Genomic DNA, 16462 nt, shown 5'->3' with positions numbered 1-16462 from the left:
GGAGTTTTGTTATATTTCTTAGCATTGGACTGATCGTCTCTTACTAGGTTACTAGCTACTGCTGCAACCCAAATTCACATATATATTTATTTATGAGAGGCAGCCTGGCCGAGTGGTCCAAGGCACTGGTGTTAGCCACCAGTCTCTTCGGAGGCGTGGGTTCAAATCTTACCGCTGGTATACGATTATGTTTGAAAGACTGCAGTGTGAAAAGACATCGAAAATGCAGTTTTTGGTGGAAAAATTTATTCTCTTTTAGAAATAATTTATTTTAGTTACTATAGATTTTTAACCCAATTAATTTCCTTTAAAATGAGCTATTGAACAACCCTCTACGATGTTCCAGTGCCAAGCTATCTCTGGATACAAAAAAAGAAAAGAGAAAAAAATATCCCGTTTGGGGAGAATAACGTGGTTAAAGTCAATTTTCTTGATTTTCAAGCCAATATATTTCCCTTGCTGTTCAAGCCAAGGGACAGAAAGTTTCCTATACAGGGGTTTCGGATAAGGCGGTTCTAATGGTGTACTTTTTGTTTTGATCTTACTCTTTTCTTAGGAACTATGGGTTTTTATATTTCTTAACATTGGACGTGATAGTCTCTTGCTAGCTACCGCTGCAACCCGGATAATTAAAAAAATTAAGTGCAAAAGGCTCTAGATCTAGAGATTTCCTTTAAAATGAGCTTTTGAACAAGTATCTACGATGTTCCAGTGCCAAGCTATCTCTGGATACAAAGAAAAAAAAATATCCCTTTTAGGCAGAATGTTGTAGTAGCTGCCACTTTTCTTGATTTTCAAGCCAATATATTTCCCTTGCTGTTCAAGCCAAGGGACAGAAAGTTTACTATACAGGGGTTTCGGACAAGGCGGTTCTAATGGTGTACTTTTTGTTTTGATCTGACTCCTTTTTTAGGAACTATGGTTTTTTATATTTCTTAACATTGAACGTGATCGTCTCTTACGAGGTTGCTAGCTACCGCTGCAACCCGGATGTATTTAAAATGAGCCATTGAACAACTCTCTACGATGTTCCAGTACCATGCTATCTTTTGAATTACTAACCTACACTACAATTAAGTGGCATGTAAAATTTAGTATGAGCAAGAGGTCGTTCTTTATTATATGTCTTGATTTTCAAGCCAATATACTATTGCTGATTCAGGCCAAGGGACAGAAATATTTACTATGCAGGGTTTCGGACAAGGCGGTTCTAATGGTGTACTTTTTGTTTTGATCTGAGCTCTTTTTTAAGAACTATGGGTTTTTATATTTCTTAACATTGGACGTGATCGTCTCTTACTAGGTTGCTAGCTACCGCTGCAACCCGGATACTGCTGCAACCCAGATTCACTATATATTATTTATGAGAGGCAGCCTGGCCGAGTGGTCCAAGACACTGGTGTTAGCCACCAGTCTCTTCGGAGGCGTGGGTTCAAATCTTACCGCTGGTATAATGTTTGAAAATACTGCAGTGTGAAAAGACATCAAAAATGCAGTTTTTGGTGGAAAAATTTATTCTCTTTTAGAAATAATTTATTTTTAGTTACTATAGATTTTTAACTTAATGTAATTTCCTTTAAAATGAGCTATTAAACAACTCTCTACGATGTTCCAGTGCCAAGCTATTCTGAAAAGAAGAAAAAAGAAAAAAAAAGAAAAAAATATCCCGTTTAGGCAGAATGTTGTAGTAGCTGCCACTTTTCTTGATTTTCAAGCCAATATATTTCACTTTGCTGTTCAAGCCAAGGGACAGAAAGTTTCCTATACAGGGGTTTCGGACAAGGCGGTTCTAATGGTGTACTTTTTGTTTTGATCTGACTCCTCTGTTAGGAACTATGGGGTTTTTATATTTCTTAACATTGGACGTGATCGTCTCTTACTAGGTTGCTAGCTACCGCTGCAACCCAGGATTTTTATATTTCTTAACATTGGACTTGATCGTCTCTTACTTGGTTGCTAGCTACCGCTGCAACCCGGATAACCTTTACTATAGTAAAGTGGCCTATGAGATTTAGTATAGGCAAGAGATCGTTTCTTTACTATAATTCTAATGATGTACTTTTGTTTTGATCTGACTCTATTTTTAGGAGTTTTGGGTTATTATATTTCTTAGCATTGGACTGATCGTCTCTTACTAGGTTGCTAGCTACTGCTGCAACCCAAATTCACATATATATTTATTTATGAGAGGCAGCCTGGCCGAGTGGTCCAAGGCACTGGTGTTAGCCACCAGTCTCTTCAGAGGCGTGGGTTCAATTCTTACCGCTGGTATACGATTATGTTTGAAAGACTGCAGTGTGAAAAGACATCAAAATGCAGTTTTTGGTGGAAAAATTTATTCTCTTTTAGAAATAATTTATTTTAGTTACTATAGATTTTTAACCCAATTAATTTCCTTTAAAATGAGCTATTGAACAACCCTCTACGATGTTCCAGTGCCAAGCTATCTCTGGATACAAAAGAAAAAAAGAAAAAAAAGAAAAAAATATCCCGTTTAGGCAGAATGTTGTAGTAGCTGCCACTTTTCTTGATTTTCAAGCCAATATATTTCCCTTGCTGTTCAAGCCAAGGGACAGAAATTTTACTATGCAGGGGTTTCGGACAAGGCGGTTCTAATGGTGTACTTTTTGTTTTGATCTGACTCTTTTTTTAAGAACTATGGGTTTTTATATTTCTTAACATTGGACGTGATCGTCTCTTACTAGGTTGCTAGCTACCGCTGCAACCCGGATACAGTAACAATTGAATCCTGATTATAACTTACTAGGTTGCTAGCTACCGCTGCAACCCGGATTAACATTGGACGTGATCGTCTCTTACGAGGTTGCTAGCTACCGCTGCAACCCGGATTAATATTAAGCCCGGATTAAAAAATTATTATCATATCTTATATGTAAATTTTATTTTAAAAGTCTTCGATAGTCTAATGGTAAGCATGCTCACTTGTTACCTGAGAGAAGGGGGTTTCGATTCCCCGTCGGGGAGAACTTTTAATATGTTAAATTAAAAGCACTATCTTTTCAATTTAAAATTTAAAAAAGAAACTTGTGTATTTACATTCTAGCTAAAATAATGAAGATAATATGAATGACCCACAGGGTTCAGTTTCTTTGGATTTGAGTTCGTTTTTTAACTATAAATACAAACAGGAAAAAGCCTACGGCTTTTTCTTCTTTTAAGAAGTAAGAGACGAAACTCAAACAATCAAGTAGCTAACTAAGTCCAATGTATGGAATGGTTTGTTATTTCAGTGATTTACTAACCTATAATATAGTTAAGTGGCCTATATAATTTAGTATAGGCAAGAGGTCGTTCTTTATTAATCTAAGCTATTTACTGGAGTTTTTAGCTATTACATAACTTAGTATTGTACGTTATCGTCTCTTGCTAACTTGCTAGCTACTGCTGCAATCTGGATATGCTAGGTTGCTACCTATCACTGCAACTTGGAGAACCATGACTACGAGACGTTCTTATCTCTTACTAGTTTGCAGCAACCCTTAGAAATATCATATATAAATTACTATGGGCTAGAGTTCGTTCTTTACTGTTAATTAGCCCCAGTAATTTCCTTTTAAATAAGCTATTGAACAACTCTCTACTATGTTCCAGTTCCAAGCTATCTGTGGAAGAAAAAAGAAAAAGGATGCCGTTATTTAGGCAGAATGCTGTTGTAGCTGCCATTTTCTTGATTTTCAAGCCAATATGTTTCCCTTGTTGTTCAATCCAAGGGACAGAAAGCTTCCTATATAGGGGTTTCAGACAAGGTGGTTCTAATCGTGTACTTTTTATTTTGATCTGATTATATTTTCATGAGTTATGGGTTGTTGTATTTCTTAACAGTGGACGTGATCGTCTCTTACTAAGATGCTAGCTACCTCTGCAACCCAGGTTACTATGGGCGAGATACCGTACTTTACTGTAATAAACAACTCTCTACGATGTTCCAGTGCCAAGCTGTCTGTGGAATTACTAACCTATACTATAATTAAGTGGCGTATAAAATTTAGTATAGGCAAGAGATGGAAGAAAAAGCCATAGGCTTTTTCCTGTTTGTAATTATTATTATTATAATAAAGAACGACCTCTTGCCTATACTAAATTTTATACGCCACTTATCTGGGCTAGCAATATAATAAAGATCAAACTCTTCCCTATACTAACTTGCATACGCAACTTCACTATAGTTAAGATTACAGTATTTATATGAAATAACAAACCATTCCATACATTGGACTTAGTTAACTACTTGATTGTTTGAGTTTCGTCTCTTACTATTTAAAAGAAGAAAAAGCCATAGGGTTTTTCCTGTTTGTATTTATAGTTAAAAAACGAACTCAAGTCCAAAGAAACTGAACACTGTGGTTCATTCATATTATCTTCATTATTTGAGCTAGAATGTAAATAAACAAGTTTCTTTTTTAAAATTTATACCTAAAGGATCGATCTGAAAATTAGTAAATGACAAACAACAGCATGTAATTGAATATCTTAGTTGCCTGATTTTCTGTGGTTTTTTAATTTAAAACACGAGACAGAGTATAGTTGAAAACAAAGGTGGAAAGGTGGAGATTATTTCTGCCTTTATGGGCTAAGGTTCGTTCTTTCATGTAAAACTAGCAAAACATTTTTTAAGCCTGATGAAGATTTAACTAATGTGTCAAAAGTAAGGTTGCAAGTCGACGATTTTGTTTTGGCCTTATTATAATTGGTATGGTGAAATAATAATATGTATATGGTTCTTAAATCATTCTTCTTTATGGTTCCATATGGTCTAGCGGCTAGGATAGTTAACTTTCACTTAACAGGCTCGGGTTCGATTCCCGGTGTGTGAAAACTCTATAATCTTCGAACATTTGAACCTTTTATAATTTATAATGATGTATAATATAAATACTGTAATCTTAACTATAGTGAAGTTGCGTATGCAAGTTAGTATAGGGAAGAGTTCGATCTTTATTATAAGACATCAAAAATGCAGTTTTTGGTGGAAAAATTTAATCTCTTTTAGAAATAATTTATTTTAGTTACAAAAGGTTTTTAACCCAATTAATTTCCTTTAAAATGAGCTATTGAACAACCCTCTACGATGTTCCAGTGCCAAGCTATCTTTGGAAAGAAAAAAAGAAAGAAAAAAATATCCCGTTTAGGCAGAATGTTGTAGTAGCTGCCACTTTTCTTGATTTTCAAGCCAATATATTTCCCATGCTGTTCAAGCCAAGCGACAGAAAGTTTCCTATACAGGGGTTTCAAATAAGGCGGTTCTAATGGTGTACTTTTTGTTTTGATCTGATTCCTTTGGTAGAAACTATGGGTTTTTATATTTCTTAACATTGGACGTGATCGTCTCTTACTAGGTTGCTAGCTACCGCTGCAACCCGGATTATATTTCTTAACATTGGACGTGATCGTCTCTTACTAGGTTGCTAGCTACCGCTGCAACCCGGATACTATGAAACTCGTTACCACGAGCTGTTTGATAAATGACACCATTTATGATTGATCATTTATGTAATGGTTATAATAACTTTATATTAGTTCTTTATTATAATACTATGGGTTACAGTTCGTTCCTTATTATAACTAGCTACCGCTGCAACCCGGACTATACTATAGTTAAGTGGCCTATAAAATTTAGTATAGGCAAGAGGTCGTTCTTTATTACACGTCATAACTCTAATATAAAACTATGATGACGTTCATTATTTATCTAGTAGGGTTTCAGACAAGGTATTTCTAATGATGTACTTTTGTTTTGATCTGACTCTATTTTTTAGGAGTTTTGGGTTTTTATATTTCTTAGCATTGGACTGATCGTCTCTTACTAGGTTGCTAGCTACTGCTGCAACCCAAATTCACATATATATTTATTTATGAGAGGCAGCCTGGCCGAGTGGTCCAAGGCACTGGTGTTAGCCACCAGTCTCTTCAGAGGCGTGGGTTCAATTCTTACCGCTGGTATACGATTATGTTTGAAAGACTGCAGTGTGAAAAGACATCAAAATGCAGTTTTTGGTAGAAAAATTTATTCTCTTTTAGAAATAATTTATTTTAGTTACTATAGATTTTTAACCCAATTAATTTCCTTTAAAATGAGCTATTGAACAACCCTCTACGATGTTCCAGTGCCAAGCTATCTCTGGATACAAAAGAAAAAAAAAGAAAAAAAGAAAAAAATATCCCGTTTAGGCAGAATGTTGTAGTAGCTGCCACTTTTCTTGATTTTCAAGCCAATATATTTCCCTTGCTGTTCAAGCCAAGGGACAGAAATTTTACTATGCAGGGGTTTCGGACAAGGCGGTTCTAATGGTGTACTTTTTGTTTTGATCTGACTCTTTTTTTAAGAACTATGGGTTTTTATATTTCTTAACATTGGACGTGATCGTCTCTTACTAGGTTGCTAGCTACCGCTGCAACCCGGAAACGCTCCTTGATCTTTTGTTTAGCCTGCTCAATTCTTGCTTCTCTGTAATGTTCATCATTACCATACCGTTCCTTGATCTTTTGTTTGGCTGTCTCAATTTTTGCATGTCTATAATCTTCATCATTGTGATAACACATCTTGCTGTTTTGTTTTGCTCTCTCAATTATTACTTCTCGATACGCCTGGTCGGTTGAATACCTTTGCTTTTTTCTTTTTCAAGTTACTATCTCTGTTGTTTGTGTAGTACTCTTTCTTCAACTTGCGTATAGCCTGCTTTGATCTAACCATTATTCTAATCAAGAATGAAAGAATTTTCAGTTTTGACTTTCCTTATATACTAATTATGACGTCACTCTATTCACGTCATAACTCTAATATAAAACTATGATGACGTTCATTATTTATCTAGTAGGGTTTCAGACAAGGTATTTCTAATGATGTACTTTTGTTTTGATCTGACTCTATTTTTAGGAGTTTTGGGTTTTTATATTTCTTAGCATTGGACTGATCGTCTCTTACTAGGTTGCTAGCTACTGCTGCAACCCAAATTCACATATATATTTATTTATGAGAGGCAGCCTGGCCGAGTGGTCCAAGGCACTGGTGTTAGCCACCAGTCTCTTCAGAGGCGTGGGTTCAATTCTTACCGCTGGTATACGATTATGTTTGAAAGACTGCAGTGTGAAAAGACATCAAAATGCAGTTTTTGGTGGAAAAATTTATTCTCTTTTAGAAATAATTTATTTTAGTTACTATAGATTTTTAACCCACTTAATTTCCTTTAAAATGAGCTATTGAACAACCCTCTACGATGTTCCAGTGCCAAGCTATCTCTGGATACAAAAGAAAAAAAAAAGAAAAAAAGAAAAAAAATATCCCGTTTAGGCAGAATGTTGTAGTAGCTGCCACTTTTCTTGATTTTCAAGCCAATATATTTCCCTTGCTGTTCAAGCCAAGGGACAGAAATTTTACTATGCAGGGGTTTCGGACAAGGCGGTTCTAATGGTGTACTTTTTGTTTTGATCTGACTCTTTTTTTAAGAACTATGGGTTTTTATATTTCTTAACATTGGACGTGATCGTCCCTTACTAGGTTGCTAGCTACCGCTGCAACCCGGACTCTATTCACGTCATAGCTCTAATATAAAACTATGATGACGTTCATTATTTATCTAGTAGGGTTTCAGACAAGGTATTTCTAATGATGTACTTTTGTTTTGATCTGACTCTATTTTTAGGAGTTTTGGGTTTTTATATTTCTTAGCATTGGACTGATCGTCTCTTACTAGGTTGCTAGCTACTGCTGCAACCCAAATTCACATATATATTTATTTATGAGAGGCAGCCTGGCCGAGTGGTCCAAGGCACTGGTGTTAGCCGCCAGTCTCTTCAGAGGCGTGGGTTCAATTCTTACCGCTGGTATACGATTATGTTTGAAAGACTGCAGTGTGAAAAGAGATCAAAATGCAGTTTTTGGTGGAAAAATTTATTCTATTTTATAAATAATTTATTTTAGTTAATATATATTTTTAACCCAATTAATTTACTTTAAAATGAGCTATTGAACAACCCTCTACGATGTTCCAGTTCCAATCTATCTCTGGATACAAAACAAAAAAAAAAGAAAAAAAGAAAAAAATATCCCGTTTAGGCAGAATGTTGTAGTAGCTGCCACTTTTCTTGATTTTCAAGCCAATATATTTCCCTTGCTGTTCAAGCCAAGGGACAGAAATTTTACTATGCAGGGGTTTCGGACAAGGCGGTTCTAATGGTGTACTTTTTGTTTTGATCTGACTCTTTTTTTAAGAACTATGGGTTTTTATATTTCTTAACATTGGACGTGATCGTCTCTTACTAGGTTGCTAGCTACCGCTGCAACCCGGATAAACTTCGGAGGCGTGGGTTCAAATCTTACCGCTGGTATACGATTATGTTTGAAAGACTGCAGTGTGAAAAGACATCAAAAATGCAGTTTTTGGTGGAAAAATTTATCCTGTTTTAGAAATAATTTATTGTAGTTACTATAGATTTTTAACCCAATTAATTTCCTTTAAAATGAGCCATTGAACAACTCTCTACGATGTTCCAGTGCCAAGCTATCTCTGGAAAAGAAGAAAAAAGAAAAAAAGAAAATATCCCGTTTAGGCAGAATGTTGTAGTAGCTGCCACTTTTCTTGATTTTCAAGCCAATATATTTCCCTTGCTGTTCAAGCCAAAGGGCGGTAAGTTTCTTTTCAAGGGGTTTCGGACAAGGCGGTTCTAATGGTTTACTATTCAATTTGATCTGACTCCTTTTTTAGGAACTATGGGTTTTTACATTTCTTAACATTGGACGTGATCGTCTCTTACTAGGTTGCTAGCTACCGCTGCAACCCGGATTATAATAACTTTATATTCGTTCTTATTATAAAACGTATCAAAAACCTAACAAAAAATAAAACTAATTTAAAATTTTCAGGTATTTTTCCAGTTTAAATTACAATGTAAAAATTATTGCTCAGATACCATAAATATTTTTGCAGTTTATAACTTTACCGATTCTGAATTAAAACTAAAATAAAATTAAAATTGATTTTTTCAATTTTAACAAAATCACTCATTATGTTTATTATACTATTCAGTTCGTTACCACGAACTGTTTGATTAGTATCAAAATTCGGCTTTTTAAAGCTTCAGTTACTCTTGAGATGAGTCGCTCTTACTATACAGTTCTTTACCACGGACTAATAATATGCATATGGCTCTTAAATCATACTTCTTTATGGTCCCATATAGTCTAGTGGCTAGGATAGTTAACTTAAACTTAACAGGCCCGGGTTCGATTCCCGGCGTGGGAAAATTTTTAACTCTATAATCTTCGAACATTTGAACATTTTATAATTTATAATGATGTATAAAATAAATACTATAATCTTAACTATAGTGAAGTTGCCTATGCAAGTTAGTGTAGGGAAGAGTTCGATCTTTATTATACTACATAAACTGCAATTGCTCCTTCCAAAATTAATATACGAATTTTCTAAGAAGTACGCCTCCGTATATTCACTGTGTTGTCGAACATTTTCCATTGCATCTATAAACTGTTCCGCAGTTGCCAATCCATACCTTGGAAGCTTTTCGTTAAACTGACAACATTTCTTTTGGATATTGCCATGAAGCTTTGCCAAAGCATTTCTAGCCGACTTTTCAACAGCATCCGCTCTTTCAAAGAGAATTTTAATCTGTAATTTCGAATACTTTTCGTGATCCCGATAAAACATGCGTAAAATGTTTCTCAATTTACAAAGATCAGCCTGCATTTTTGCCATCTTCTTGTATTTCTGAATGTAATTTTTCCCTTTGTCCTTATGCGTTCTTCGGTACAACCTCGCAGAGAATTTAATTTTTTCATTATAGCTTTTGTCACCCCAGTATCTACCCATTATTCTGGTAGCAACTTTTTTCTTATGTTTGTTTCGGTAATCTATATCGTTATCATACCGTTCCTTGCTCTTTTGTTTCGCTGTCTCAATTTTCCCTTCTCGATACCCCTGATCCGTAAGATACCTCTGTTTTGCTCTGTCATATTTCATTTTCTTAAATCCTGGATCACAAGACATCTTAGTAGCAATCCTTACGCGTGCTCGAGCTTTATTGCGTTTGGTGGCATTTTTATCTCTTTTAAATAAACTTTTCTTATATTTCAGGATGTTAGCTTTATTTTTTGTGTAGTAAAGTTTTCTATTAGTAGAAATTTGGATTGTTCTATTTTGATATTGTTTTTGGTTATTCTTTCTTTTTTTCCACTCGCGTGAGACCATATTTTTTCAAGATTTAAAATTATTAAGCACACAAAATCCCGTGTCGAGTATCTAAAACCTAGCATAAAACAAAACTAATTTTAAAATTTTCAGGTATTTATCTTGTTTGAATTACAAAATTAGTATTATTGGTTAGACACCATAAATATTTTTGCAGTTTAAATAATAAGTTTAGTGATTCTGGACTGAAAACTAAAATAATTGCAATTATGAGACAATAATATGGAGATATGTACTTTACGGGTTACAGGATACAATAATAAATTTGAACTGAGATGAAAAAAAAATTTCTTCCAGGAGACAAAAAGCAAAACTAATTTTAGAATTTTCATGTATTTTTGTTGCTTAAATTAAAAAATTACTATTACTGATTAGGCATCATAAATATTTTTGCAGTTTACATAATAATTTTAGCGATTAAGCCAAAAAAGAAAATTTTGGTTCCAGGAGTTTCGGTTACTATTGAGACAAGTAGCTATTATTACTATAGAGTTCATTACATGGACTGTTTTATTGCTTCAAAATTCAAATATCTTTGAAAAGACTGCAGTATGAAAATACATCAAAAATGCAATTTTTTTGACAAAATTGATTCTACTTTAAAAAGTATTTTATTTTTAAATACAAAAGTGACTAGATGTTGCAATTTCCTTTAAAATGAGCTATTATACAGCTCTCTATGATTTTCCAGTGCCCAGCTAGCTGAGCAGAAAGAAAAAGCGGAAAGAAAAAAATATCCCGTTTGTGGAGAATAACGTGGTAAAAGTCAATTTTCTTGATTTTCAAGCCAATATATTTTCTTTGTTATTCAAGCCAAAGGGAGGTAAGTTTCCTTTATAGAGGATTCGGACAAGGCGGTTCTAATGGTGTACTTTTTGTTTTGATCTGACTCTTTTTTTAGGAGTTGGGGGTTTTATATTTCTTGACATTGGAGGTGATCGTCTCTTACTAGGTTGCTAGCTACCGCTGCAACCCGGATTCTTTGAAATAGTAAGAGACGAACCTCAAACAATCAAGTAGCTAACTAATTGCAATGTATGCAATTTTTAATGTAACTATACAGGGATTTCAGACAAGGCAGTTCTTAGGGTTTACTTTTTGTTTTGATCTGACTCCTTTTTTGGAGTCAGATGGGTTTTTATATATCTTATGGAGCTATGGGTTTTTATATTTCTTAACATTGGACGCGATCGTCTCTTACTAGGTTGCTAGCTACCACTGCAACACGGATTTAAGTGAGAGTTCCTTTTTTCTATTATAATACGGTGCAACCCGGATCTTCAGTTACTACGGGCTACAGATCGGTCTTTATTATAATTTTTCTTTTCAAGTTACTATCTCTGTTGTTTGTGTAGTACTCTTTCTTCAACTTGCGTATAGCCTGCTTTGATCTAACCATTATTCTAATCAAGAATGAGAGAATTTTCAGTTTTGACTTTCCTTATATACTAATTATGACGTCACTCTATTCACGTCATAACTCTAATATAAAACTATGATGACGTTCATTATTTATCTAGTAGGGTTTCAGACAAGGTGTTTCTAATGATGTACTTTTGTTTTGATCTGACTCTATTTTTAGGAGTTTTGGGTTTTTATATTTCTTAGCATTGGACTGATCGTCTCTTACTAGGTTGCTAGCTACTGCTGTAACCCAAATTCACATATATATTTATTTATGAGAGGCAGCCTGGCCGAGTGGTCCAAGGCACTGGTGTTAGCCACCAGTCTCTTCAGAGGCGTGGGTTCAATTCTTACCGCTGGTATACGATTATGTTTGAAAGACTGCAGTGTGAAAAGACATCAAAATGCAGTTTTTGGTGGAAAAATTTATTCTCTATTAGAAATAATTTATTTTAGTTACTATAGATTTTTAACCCAATTAATTTCCTTTAAAATGAGCTATTGAACAACCCTCTACGATGTTCCAGTGCCAAGCTATCTCTGGATACAAAAGAAAAAAAAAAGAAAAAAGAAAAAAATATCCCGTTTAGGCAGAATGTTGTAGTAGCTGCCACTTTTCTTGATTTTCAAGCCAATATATTTCCCTTGCTGTTCAAGCCAAGGGACAGAAATTTTACTATGCAGGGGTTTCGGACAAGGCGGTTCTAATGGTGTACTTTTTGTTTTGATCTGACTCTTTTTTTTAAGAACTATGGGTTTTTATATTTCTTAACATTGGACGTGATCGTCTCTTACTAGGTTGCTAGCTACCGCTGCAACCCGGATCCATAACCTAACAAAAAGTAAAACTAATTTTTAAATTTTTAGGTATTTTATTAGTTTGAATGAAAAGATTAAAATTATTGCTCAGATATCAAAAATATTTTTGCAGTTTACATAATAACTTTAGCGATTCTAAACTGAAAAACTAACTCAGTCCAATATATGCAATGGTGTGCTTTTCTAATGATCGTCCTTTAATATAACTCTTACTAGGTTGCTAGCTACCGCTGCAACCCGGATTTGATCTTTACTATAACAGTATGAAAAGACATCAAAAATGCAGTTTTTAGTGAAAAAATTTATTCTCTTTTATAAATAATTTATTTTAGTCACAAAAGAGTTTTAACTCAATTAATTTCATTTAAAATGAGCCATTGAACAACTCTCTACGATGTTCCAGTGCCAAGCTATCTGTGGAAAAGAAGAAAAAAAGAAAAAAAGAAAAAAATATGCTGTTTAGGCAGAATGTTGTAGTAGCTGCCACTTTTCTTGATTTTCAAGCCAATATATTTCCCTTGCTGTTCAAGCCAAATGACAGAAACTTTCCTATACAGGGTTTCCGGACAAGGCGGTTCTAATGGTGTACTTTTGTTTTGATCTGAATTCTTTTTTAGGAGCTATGGGTATTTTTATTTCTTAACATTGGACGTGATCGTCTCTTACTAGGTTGCTAGCTACCGCTGCAACCCGGATACCGCTGTAACCCTGATAACAAACAGGAAAATATTACAAACAGGAAAAAGCCTACGGCTTTTTCTTCTCTGAAATAGTAAGAGACGAACCTCAAACGGTCAAGTAGCTAACTAAGTCCAATGCATGCAATAACTTTTTATTCCAATGATCTTCTTTTAATGTAACATATCAGTTACTATGGGAGAGAGATCATTCTTTACTGTAATTAACCCAATTAATTTCCTTCAAAATGAGCCATTGAACAACTCTCTACGATGTTCCAGTGCCAAGCTATCTGTGGAAAAGAAAGAAAAAAAAAGAAAAAAAAATATCCCGTTTAGGCAGAATGTTGTAGTAGCTGCCACTTTTCTTGATTTTCAAGCCAATATATTTCCCTTGCTGTTCAAGACAAGGGACTGAAAGTTTCCTATACAGGGGTTTCCGACAAGGCGGTTCTATGGGTGTACTTTTTGTTTTGATCTTACTCCTTTTTTAGGAACTATGGTTTTTTATATTTCTTAACATTGGACGTGATCGTCTCTTACTAGGTTGCTAGCTACCGCTGCAAACCGGATGATGTGTCAGAAGTAAGGTTGCAAGTCGACGATTTTGTTTTGGCCTTATTATAATTGGTGTGGTGAAATAATAATATGCATATGGTTCTTAAATCATACTTCTTTATTGTCCCATTTGGTCTAGTGGCTAGGATAGTTAACTTTCATTTAGGAGGACCGGGTTCGATTCCCGGTGCGGGAAAATTTTTAAGTCTATAATCTTCGAACATTTGAACCTTTTATAATTTATAATGATGTATAATATAAATACTGTAATCTTAACTATAGTGAAGTTGCGTATGCAAGTTAGTATAGGGAAGAGTTCGATCTTTATTATAATCTCTTTTAGAAATAATTTATTTTAGTTACTATAGATTTTTAACTTAATTAATTTCCTTTAAAATGAGCTATTGAACAACTCTCTACGATGTTCCAGTGCCAAGCTATCTCTGGAAAAGAAGAACAAAAGAAAAAAAAAGAAAAAAATATCCCGTTTAGGCAGAATGTTGTAGTAGCTGCCACTTTTCTTGATTTTCAAGCCAATATATTTCACTTGCTGTTCAAGCCAAGGGACAGAAAGTTTCCTATAGCAGGGGTTTTCGGACAAGGCGGTTCTAATGGTGTACTTTTTGTTTTGATCTGACTCCTCTGTTAGGAACTATGGGTTTTTGTATTTCTTAACATTGGACGTTATCGTCTCTTACTAGGTTGCTAGCTACCGCTGCAACCCGGTTTTTTATATTTCTTAACATTGGACTTGATCGTCTCTTACTTGGTTGCTAGCTACCGCTGCAACCCGGATAACCTTTACTATAGTAAAGTGGCCTATGAGATTTAGTATAGGCAAGAGATCATTCTTTACTATAATTCTAATGATGTACTTTTGTTTTGATCTGACTCTATTTTTAGGAGTTTTGGGTTTTTATATTTCTTAGCATTGGACTGATCGTCTCTTACTAGGTTGCTAGCTACTGCTGCAACCCAAATTCACATATATATTTATTTATGAGAGGCAGCCTGGCCGAGTGGTCCAAGGCACTGGTGTTAGCCACCAGTCTCTTCAGAGGCGTGGGTTCAATTCTTACCGCTGGTATACGATTATGTTTGAAAGACTGCAGTGTGATAAGATATCAAAATGCAGTTTTTGGTGGAAAAATTTATTCTCTTTTAGAAATAATTTATTTTAGTTACTATAGATTTTTAACCCAATTAATTTCCTTTAAAATGAGCTATTGAACAACCCTCTACGATGTTCTAGTGCCAAGCTATCTCTGGATACAAAAGAAAAAAAAAAGAAAAAAGAAAAAAATATCCCGTTTAGGCAGAATGTTGTAGTAGCTGCCACTTTTCTTGATTTTCAAGCCAATATATTTCCCTTGCTGTTCAAGCCAAGGGACAGAAATTTTACTATGCAGGGGTTTCGGACAAGGCGGTTCTAATGGTGTACTTTTTGTTTTGATCTGACTCTCTTTTTAAGAACTATGGGTTTTTATATTTCTTAACATTGGACGTGATCGTCTCTTACTAGGTTGCTAGCTACCGCTGCAACCCGGATTTATAACGATGTATAATATAAATACTGTAATCTTAACTATAGTGAAGTTACGTATGCAAGTTAGTATAGGGAAGAGTTCGATCTTTATTATAAAAATTTAGTATAGGCAAGAGGTCGTTCTTTATTATAACAAAAAAAGAAAAAAAAAAGAAAAAAAGAAAAAAATATCCCGTTTAGGCAGAATGTTGTAGTAGCTGCCACTTTTCTTGATTTTCAAGCCAATATATTTCCCTTGCTGTTCAAGCCAAGGGACAGAAATTTTACTATGCAGGGGTTTCGGACAAGGCGGTTCTAATGGTGTACTTTTTGTTTTGATCTGACTCTTTTTTTAAGAACTATGGGTTTTTATATTTCTTAACATTGGACGTGATCGTCTCTTACTAGGTTGCTAGCTACCGCTGCAACCCGGATACAGTAACAATTGAATCCTGATTATAACTTACTAGGTTGCTAGCTACCGCTGCAACCCGGATTAACATTGGACGTGATCGTCTCTTACTAGGTTGCTAGCTACCGCTGCAACCCGGATTAATATTAAACCCGGATTAAAAAATTATTATCATATCTTATATGTAACTTTTATTTTAAAAGTCTTCGATAGTCTAATGGTAAGCATGCCCACTTGTTACCTGAGAGAAGGGGGTTTCGATTCCCCGTCGGGGAGAACTTTTAATATGTTAAATTAAAAGCACTATCTTTTCAATTTAAAATTTAAAAAAGAAACTTGTGTATTTACATTCTAGCTAAAATAATGAAGATAATATGAATGACCCACAGGGTTCAGTTTCTTTGGATTTGAGTTCGTTTTTTAACTATAAATACAAACAGGAAAAAGCCTACGGCTTTTTCTTCTTTTAAGAAGTAAGAGACGAAACTCAAACAATCAAGTAGCTAACTAAGTCCAATGTATGGAATGGTTTGTTATTTCAGTGATTTACTAACCTATACTATAGTTAAGTGGCCTATATAATTTAGTATAGGCAAGAGGTCGTTCTTTATTAATCTAAGCTATTTACTGGAGTTTTTAGCTATTACATAACTTAGTATTGTACGTTATCGTCTCTTGCTAACTTGTTAGCTACTGCTGCAATCTGGATATGCTAGGTTGCTACCTATCACTGCAACTTGGAGAACCATGACTACGAGACGTTCTTATCTCTTACTAGTTTGCAGCAACCCTTAGAAATATCATATATAAATTACTATGGGCTAGAGTTCGTTCTTTACTGTTA

The sequence above is a fragment of the Artemia sp. Qi Xiang Cuo genome, chromosome 3, assembly GCF_049724085.1.
Source record: "Artemia sp. Qi Xiang Cuo chromosome 3, ASM4972408v1, whole genome shotgun sequence".
In the NCBI taxonomy this organism is placed as follows: Eukaryota; Metazoa; Arthropoda; class Branchiopoda; order Anostraca; family Artemiidae; genus Artemia; species Artemia sp. Qi Xiang Cuo.
Note: the sequence above shows the minus strand (reverse complement) of the source record.